A 10,175-nucleotide genomic window follows, 5' to 3' on the forward strand; every position below is an offset into this window, starting at 1 on the left:
TAACCGTAGGTTATGAGCAGGTTAAAAATAATTAAAAATCTTTAAAAATTCCAAAATATTATTTTACATCAGTGCGTAAAAGGTTTGGTGTCGAAATCTGGGTTTAGATAGGCGTTATGCTAATTGCGCCATTTAATTACTAAAGTTTTCGTAATTGCGCTATTTAGCATAACTCCCATTCTAGACCTCAGATTGACGTGAAATTTTTGGGACATGCTTAGAAATCAGTAACTAAGGTTATTGTCATTTTACGTGTCCAAAATTCTCGTTTTAAAGTAAAAAGGGCTTTACGGTCAACTTTTAAGCATTTAACGGAAATGTGTTAAAGACTCAGACAACCAACGAACCGGTCACAGAGGGTTAACCCATCATGTAACCTGGTCCTAAGAGAGTCCTAAGGCATATCTAAATCATACCAAAACGGGTCAGAACTGAAGTCAAAGCAAAAGTCAAAGTTTTGCGACTTTCGGTTCCGAACCGGGTCAAAACAGAAAACGGTCGGATCAAACAAGCTTAGACTAGTTAATATGCTTATTATCATGTTATATGAGTGTTAAAACAGGTTACACGCCAACTACATTACTGATTATGCATAAATTCGCAAAATATCATTCTGTTGACTTTTTCTAAGCAAGTTTGACTCGACAATCGGACTAGTTAGAGTGGGAATCAGAGGGTGCCCTTTTAGGGGTTTAATGCCCACATAATTACCAACGTATAACTACCTTTGATTCGACAAACCACTGGACCATTTGTGATTTATCGTTAAGTCAACCGTTAATTACGACGGATTGACTTCTAAGCTATAACTATGGAAAAACTAAACCACGAAGGGTTAGGCATACTTACAGAAGCTTGGTGCACGACCAGAGATGTTAGAAGAATGCTTTTGAGCTCCAGAAGTGATCAAGAAAGCAGGTTTGAGGTGTGTTTCAAAGGTGTGCACTACATGGCCTTTTATAGTGAAAATTTGAGCACAAGATCATCACAACTAAGTCTATAATTGCTCATGGATGATCAACAGCTGTCCCTGAGTGCTAGGGGACGTGTAGGGGGCGCCCATGCTGCCATAATTGCATCCAAGATCGTTTAAAATAGCAAACAGTGAACCTATGTAAGTTTTCTGCATCTGGGGACTTGACGCGGCCCGCATAAGAGTTCACATAAGGCTTACGCGGGTCGCCTAAATCCCAATGTCAGGCACCGAATCTATACATGGCTCGCGGCCCGCATCAGCTTCCTTGTTTCTCTAACGCGGGTCGCGTGAGACCTGATTTCCAAGATTTTCAAATCTTTTGCCATTATTAGCCTGACCTTTCGGTTTCGAATGGGTAACTTTGCGATTTGGGCCTCGATTATTTACGAATAAGGGCCTCGTGACTTTTACCCGCGCCGTTAAGTCTCCGGTGAGTTTAATTACTATCCGAAAAGCCTTAACTTTCATTGTTGACGCTTCTAACCCCCCGCATACGAAATTTATCATAACTTTCTCGTTTTAAAACGGAACTTCGCGAGATTTATATCGTATATTCTAGTGAGCGTAATTTACTGTTACAAAGCCTTGGGTATGTTAAAGGGTCACTCAGAGGTATAACTTAAACATGTTGACACAATTAACCCCTGTAGTTTGTAATCTCTCACTTTCTTCCGTATTTCGTTCCGTACGATCCATGATTCATTCGTTTGAAGGTACGAGCATTATTTAGGGTTACTATACAGTATATTTTTCCCTTGTTGACATTTTTAACCCTCGAATTTACATACTTTCAATGTCTGTCAACTTCAGTCCTTTATTTAGTATTTAACACCACGTGTAAACTCAAGACACGTGTCAATACATTATTGGACGCAAAATTTCGAGGTGTTACATCCTCACCCCCTTAAAAGAAATCTCGACCTCGAGATTTATTGGAATAGATGAGGGTATTTCTCCTTCATTGTGGACTCTACCTCCCACGTGTACTCGGGACCTCTACGGGCATCCCATTTCACCTTCACAATTGGTATGTACTTCCTGCGAAGTTTCTTAACCTGTCGATCCTCGATCGACACAGGTTTCTCAACAAATTTTAAGCTCTCGTCGATGTGTACATCTGTATGCGGTATAACCAGTGATTCGTTAGCGAAACACTTCTTTAGGTTACAGATGTGGAACACATTGTGGATACCACTGAGCTCTTCCGGTAAGTTTAATTTGTAGGCAACCGATCCGACACGTTCGATTACCTCGAAAGGTCCAATATATCTCGGGCTTAGTTTGCCTTTCTTACCGAATCGCATCACTCCTTTCCAGGGTGATACTTTTAGCAGTACCTTGTCGCCTACTTCAAAATTGAAAGGCTTACGCTTCAAATCTGCGTAGCTCTTCTGCCTGTCTCGGGCAGCTTTCAATCGATCGCGGATTTGGACAATCTTGTCCGTTGTTTCAAATATTATATCAGGTCCTGTCATTTGGACATCTCCAACTTCTGCCCAACAAACGGGCGTTCTACATTTTCTACCATATAAAGCTTCAAAAGGTGCAGCCTTAATGCTTGTATGGTAGCTGTTGTTATAGGAGAATTCGACTAATGGTAGGTGGTTATCCCAACTGCCACCTAAGTCGATTGCACATGCACGAAGCATGTCTTCTAACGTTTGGAGTGTACGCTCACTCTGTCCGTCTGTTTGAGGGTGGTAAGCCGTACTGAAATTCAAACGTGAACCCAAAGATTGTTGGAAGCTTCTCCAAAAGTGTGACGTGTATCTGGTATCTCTATCCGAGATGATAGACACAGGCACTCCATGAAGGGCTACAATCTTGTCTACAAACAACTGGGCTAATATATCGGAGCTATGAGTCTCCTTTATGGGTAGGAAATGTGCTGACTTGGTCAGTCTATCAACTATTACCCATATTGTATCGTTTCCCTTCTTTGTCTTTGGTAACTTGGTGATGAAATCCATCGTCACCATTTCCCATTTCCACTCGGGAAGTTCAGGCTGTTGTAGCAAGCCTGGCGGCTTTTGATGCTCAGCTTTCACTTGCGCACAAGTCAAGCACTTTGCTACATAGGTGGCTATAGACTTCTTCAAGCCTATCCACCAGAAATTTGCCTTTAAGTCCTGGTACATTTTATCAGCACCAGGATGAACGGAATATCGGGAACTATGGGCTTCCTGAAGGATAACGTCACGAAGACCTCCATAAACAGGAACCCATATCCTTCCATTCAATCTCAGAATTCCGTCTTTGCCATAAGATAACTGCTCTTCAATTACCCCTAGCTTTTCGTTTGGATAGTTAGCTTCCAACACAGCTTCTTTCTGTGCAGCTAACAATCGTTCATTCAAACTGTTTTTGATTTCAATACTCTTGGCATTGATCCTTATTGGCTTCACCCTTTCTTTCATGCTCAAGGCATCTGCGACTACATTGGCCTTGCCTGGATGGTATCTTATTTCACAGTCATAGTCGTTCAGAGTTTCCATCCAATGTCGCTGCCTCATATTCAGATCTTTCTGATTGAACAGATGCTGAAGGCTTTTGTGATCAGAATAGATCACAAATTTAATGCCATAAAGGTAATGCCTCCAAAGTTTTAGTGCAAATACAACGGCACCCAACTCCAAGTCATGGGTGGTGTAGTTCTTTTCATGCACTTTCAATTGTCGCGAAGCATAGGTAATCACCTTGCCCCTCTGCATAAGCACACAACCCATTCCTGTGTGCGATGCATCGCAATATACGACAAATTCTTCCATTCCGTCTGGCAATGTCAACACTGGAGCATTACTCAGCTTTTGTTTGAGGGTATCAAAAGCTTCTTGCTGCTTAGGGCCCCAATTGAACTTTATCTTCTTTCTAGTTAAAGAAGTTAGGGGTGCAACAATTCTTGAAAAATTTTCGATGAAGCGTCTGTAGTATCCTGCTAGACCTAGGAAGCTGCGAATCTCCGTAGGTGTCTTTGGCTCCTGCCAGTTCATGACGGCTTCAACTTTAGCGGGATCCACCTGGATACCATGCTCGCTGACTACATGCCCAAGGAACTGGACTTCTCGTAGCCAAAAGTCACATTTAGAGAACTTGGCATAAAGCTTTTCTTGGTGAAGCAGTTTGAGAATACATCGAAGATGCTTTTCGTGGTCAGCTTGACTCTTTGAGTAGATAAGGATGTCATCGATGAAGACAATGACAAATTTATCCAAATAAGGCTTGCAAACGCGATTCATGAGATCCATGAATGCGGCAGGTGCATTAGTGAGCCCGAAAGGCATCACTAGGAACTCGAAATGACCATATCGAGTCCTAAACGCAGTTTTATTCACGTCTTCGTCCTTGACCTTCAATTGATGGTACCCTGACCTTAGGTCAATCTTTGAGAAGTAGCTCGCTCCTTGCAGCTGATCGAACAGATCGTCGATCCTGGGCAAAGGATACCTATTCTTGATCGTCACTTTGTTCAGCTCACGGTAATCGATGCATAGACGAATCGAACCATCTTTCTTCTTGACGAACAGGATTGGCGCTCCCCAAGGAGATGAACTTGGTCTAATAAACCCCTTGGCTAGCAGATCATCTAGCTGCGTCCTCAATTCCTTCATTTCCGTGGGTGCCAATCTATACGGTGCTCTCGCGATAGGTGCGGCTCCTGGAATGATGCCGATACTGAATTCCACTTGCCTGTCTGGTGGCAAACCAGGCAGTTCTTCTGGGAAAACTTCAGGATAATCAGAGATGACTGGGATGTCTTCAATTCTGGGTTTTTCCTCACCGATGATTACCTGTGCCATATAAATGACACATCCTTTCTTCAAGCATCTGGATGCCTTTAGCATAGATACATTGCAGGCAATCCATGTCGAGTATCTCCTTGGATGGTAAGTGGTTCTCCAGACGGAGTCTTGATTACCACTTGTTTTTGGTTGCACACGATTTGGGCTTGGTTATGCGATAACCAATCCATACCCAATACCACGTCAAAACCAGCGAGTTTAAAGGGTAACAGGGATAAAGGAAATGAGTGATTCCTAATGGATATAACACATCCATCTAAAACAGTTGAAACTGTTCCCATAGTACCATCAGCTAGTTCTACTTCGTATTTTACATTCAAGGTTTTAACAGGCAATTTTAACAATTCACAGAACTTATCATCCACAAAGGATTTATCTGCTCCAGAATCGAACAATACTCTTGCGAATACATCATTAATAAGGAACGTATCGGTTATGACATTGTCGTTCTGGATAGCCTCTTTAACATCTATCTGAAAGACCCTCGCATTGGTCTTTTTACCTTCTTCAGCCTTCTTTGCTATCTTCGGGTAGTTAGTCTTGATGTGCCCCTTCTCGTTGCAACTATAACAAGTTGCATCCTTGAGTTTCTTGCATTCAAGAGTCCTATGCTCAGAGGACTTGCATATCCCACATGCCTTCGGTGGGGATTTCTTCTCAAATCTGCACCTTCCGAAGTGGTGCTTCTAACAAACTCTGCACAAGGGCATGTCGCCCGACTGTCGGTCGTTCTTCTTGTTCTCTGACCCCTTCTTGTGGTCACGATTGCCCCGATGCTTCTTGCTGGATCTACGTGAATCATCATCCTCACGTTTCCTCTTTTCGTTATCGGCATTTCTCAACGATCTCTGCCTCACTGCATCAAGCGTGAGAGACAGAGATATATCTGCCACGGACCTGAAGGTAGCAGGCCTAGAAGCCTTTACGCTAGCTTTTATTTCTGGGGCCAAACCCCCAATGAAGCGCGCAATCCGTTTGGGTTCCGGTGTCACGAGATACCGAACCAATCTCGACAGAGTGTTGAAAGTCGTGAGATATGCCTGGCAATCCAGGTTCTTCATGACCAATGATAAGAAATCAGACTCGATCTTTTCAACCTCGTGCTGAGGGCAGTAATTTTCCTTGATGAGAGCCATAAATTCCTCCCATGTCATGCTATACAAAACAGCCTTCCCAGAGGCTTGAACCAGAGATCTCCACCACGCTAGGGCTTCACCCTTGAACGACTGTGAAACAAACTTCACCAAGTCTCTCTCAGCACAACCACTGATGTCCACAACAGTGTCCATCTCGTCTAACCAGGTCATACAATCCACCGCGCCCTTTTCCCCAGTAAAATCTCGGGGTTTGCAGGAAACGAAATACTTATACGTGCAACCCCTGGCGCGAGTTGTATCATCGACCACTTTCTTCTTAGGGTGGACGCTATTCTCATTGGATGAGTGCCTATCGTCGTCCTTCTTGGGCTTAGAAGGAGTCAAAGGTGGTTTGCTGTGAGATTTAGAGTGGGTTTTTGGCTTTGAGTGTGGGGTTGATAAGGTTCTGCTTCGGGACTCGGTGTATTCCTCGTACTGCCGATCCAAGGCTGCCTTAACAGCGTTGTCTACCAAAGCCTTTAGTTCAGCGCCCGTTAAATGAATCTGGGCGTTATCATTTCCATCTTCCTTCGAATGACTATTAACTCCACTTGGTTCAGCCATTGTAACTCGAATCTGCTACAGAAGAAAATGACAATGTTTTATTTAGGAGTTCATTATGGAATTGTCTGTTATGGCAATTCATTAACCATGGTAAACATAAACCATATTTGGTTAATTTGTTACTCACTGTTATTTAGGATTTAAATATAACTTATCCTAATTACAAATAATATTGTTAGTGGCACATAAGCCTAGTCACAAGGACGTTTTTATATTATCAGCCAGGATTTCAGAGAATCAAGGCATGAAGGTTTGAACCGTAGTCCTTTTACCTTTTCTGACAGGGAGTCATAGACTACAACTGTCTTTTGTCTTATATGACAATAAGTATGGCCCGTAGGCACTACATCGCTAATGGATGCTTAATAAGTTTGGCCCGTAGGCACTACATCACCAATGGATGTTTGATAAATGATCATCTTTATTGACGATTTAGCCCATGATTTACAAATCATTAATTTGGGTCTTGGAATCCTTTGAAGGATTCTTGTATAAGAATGACGCGTGTGATTTTAACGAATCACATCTGCCAAGGATGTTAACGTGTTTACAGAGGTTAACTGGAATCTGAATCTTTGAATTGAGTCTTACCATCTTGGCCGGGTCTTATAATGACACCTGGCTAGGTTTCACCATTTAGATTCTTTATTTAGGCAGATTAATTTAAAAATGAATGATTTTTTATTCATTTCATATAACAATGTATCTAATAACAAGAATGAAATTTTATAACATAACATTCCATTAATCATAATAATGATTACATACTGCCCTAAACGGGACTTTTAAATAAATAAGTACCTACGCAGAGGTTTACAGAAAACAAGTCCACGCAGGGACCATATACATAGATAGATGTCCACACAGGGACTAAAAGATAAGTCCACGCAGGGACTGAATTGCAATTGTCCACGCGGGGACTAAACACGATAAATGTCCACGCAGGGACTAAAATACTTAAGACAAATGTCCTCGCAGGGACTTGATTGTAATAGTAAATACTATAGTACATAAAGAGACTAATGATCTCGTTTCTTCCTCCCTTTTAGTAGGTTTGCTAGGCCTTTAAGGAATCCACGATTACTTTTACGTTCTTGCTCAAAGTCTCGTTCCACTCGGTTTAGACGGTGGAGGATTTCTTCTTGCTCCGGTGGAGAAAAACGTGGCTGCTGCGACGGTTGCTGAACCGGAGGTCCAGGAGGTGTTGGATACCCATGAGCTGAGTAATCTGTTCCCCAAAGGTTTCCATAAGCTCTGTCGGGATGGAGGGCATTGTAGTTAGCCGCTACCACGTATGGGTCGGCATCATAATTATAGTTGTAATGCGTGTGAGTCGGCTGCTCAAAAGGGTTGTACGCGGTGGAACCGCCGTACGCTGGTATCAGATTGTCATATCCGAATGGTGGCGGAGGTGGTGCAACTGGTGCAGAATTCACCTCTGCAGGGTGACCCGAAGGTTCCCCTAACTGTGGTTCTTTAGGCACTGGCGGAAAGTGACTTGCACTCGAGTGGCGAGGGGTGCTAAAGTGGAATTCCCCTCCTCAGGTGGACATCCGTGTGCCTGATCTCCTACGCCTTGGCGGATCAGGAGGTGCTGGTTGAACTGGTAGCGGAGGAGGCGGTGGCGTAACTGCCACGAAGCATGAATCCTCGGAAGGATCCTGTTGTTGTTGCTGCTCATGAGGCGAGAAGTGATGAGAAGGTGTGAAGTACCAATCACACTGGTTAAACCTCGCCTGGTAACTGTCGGGACCTTGATAAGGTGTTCCATGGAAGGATGACCCATCAGAGATCTCGATTGGATGGTTGGGAGTACCTCTTGCAGGTTCTATGGGATCCATGTCTTCATCCATATCTACTGCATTATCTTCGGAGAAATGGTCTTCAGGTCCTAAAGGGTTATAGCCTATTGGCTCTTGGACATAATCAGCCGGGTTAAATCGGCCTTGAAAGAAAGGAGTAGGATCGCCATAGGAACGGTGCGAAGCAGATCGCTGGAGAGGTATAAAAGAAGGTTGAGGGTTACTGGGATTGTTCTCCGAATCTGGTCCAAAAGAGTGACGGTATGAAGGTGTCGAACTATGTGAGGTAGACCGTCTTGCTGGCTCGAAGAGGTTTCTTCTACGCCTCTGAGGTTCTTCGCTCCTCGTGCTGGAAGGAGCTCGCATGTTCGAAGGTCCGGCCTCGTGATCATTATGAGTAGTGATCGGCCCTTTGCCTCTTCCTCCTCTTTTAATTGCTGGTGGCATATTTCCTACTTAACAAATCTTTAAATCACAATAAACAATAAAAGACAAACTGGAATAAAATTTCGAATTTGTCCTATGTTCTTGTCTAGACTCAAGTATGTGCAATTGTGTCATTGAGATTAAACACATAAGGATAGTGTTTAATTCACTCAACGTTGGCTCTGATACCAACCTGTCACACCCCGATTTCCACGTGTATCACCGGTGGGGCCGGTGGGGGATTACCGTGACGTAGTTGGCAACAATATAGTCAAACCACACAATATATAAATGCATAACGGAAGCATAAAGATAAATATATTTCAACTATTGAATGTAATATCCAAGTATCACAATCGTCGAAATATAATCCACAGGGGATCAAAATAAGATATAAAATATTGTTCAACAGATTATTGGCATCCCAAGCTTGCGAGACTTTAATGATGCTAAGGAGTGGCCAGCCTATTACGAGTAGAACCTGCATTAATCTTTTTGGGAAAAATACGTCAGTTTACACTGGTAAATACATTCAACCGACACTTTTGTAAAATGTTTAATAAAATTGATTTGAATGCACAAGGCACAGACTCTTTATAACTTGGGATAATTTATAATTAAATCTTGTAAAAGAATTACATGTTCACTATGCGTTCGGTCGCCCGGGTCGTGCCGGGTTTAAGGTTAATAGACACGCCACAAAGCATAAAGCCGTGGCGGGAAAACCAACGGTTATACCTTTAATAATATAGACACATTACGGGTGTACGCCTACACCCGTGTGTCGGGATCGTGGCCATTTCGTAAAATGATGCCAAGGATATCCGAGACATGGTCATTAAGCTCCCAAAGGCGTAAAGCCAACAAAACGTATTTAAACGGGCCGATTAAATTATTCAATTAACCACCATATGATGGAAGATTCAATGCCCGAACAAGCGGTAATTTATATACCGTAACCCAAGCCCGTATAACGGAAAATAAGTTAAAAGTATTTACCTGAGCAAGTATTAATCCTTAATAAACAATGCAAGTTTCTTTTACTGGTCTCCTATTCTGGAACGAAGGTTTAAATCAACCTATTAGAATCCTAACGGGTCTTTAATTTAGCCTTAGCTTAGACCGGTCAGTTTCAAAGGATATTTACGGTTTAATCGCGTGAAAGGCGAAAACCGGGAATGAAATGTGATTCGGACCCAACAAGTTTGAAGACTTGTTTTATATGGGTAATATAATCACACTCTGGATTTTGAGGTCAAAACAATAAGGTTTGACCCGTTTCGGCTAGTTTATGTAAACTAGTTACATAAATCGTACCATGCGCGCAAAAGGCGTAACGGGTAACCGTAAGGGTCCTACACAAGTTTCCTTAGTTAATATGCTTTAAAGAGGTTGTGGTATCAGTATGATACCTTCCGTAATGCCCGTAGCGAGTTTTAATCCATTATTTGCCCCGTAGGGGTATTTCGGT

The sequence above is a fragment of the Helianthus annuus genome, chromosome 17 (assembly GCF_002127325.2).
Source record: "Helianthus annuus cultivar XRQ/B chromosome 17, HanXRQr2.0-SUNRISE, whole genome shotgun sequence".
In the NCBI taxonomy this organism is placed as follows: Eukaryota; Viridiplantae; Streptophyta; class Magnoliopsida; order Asterales; family Asteraceae; genus Helianthus; species Helianthus annuus.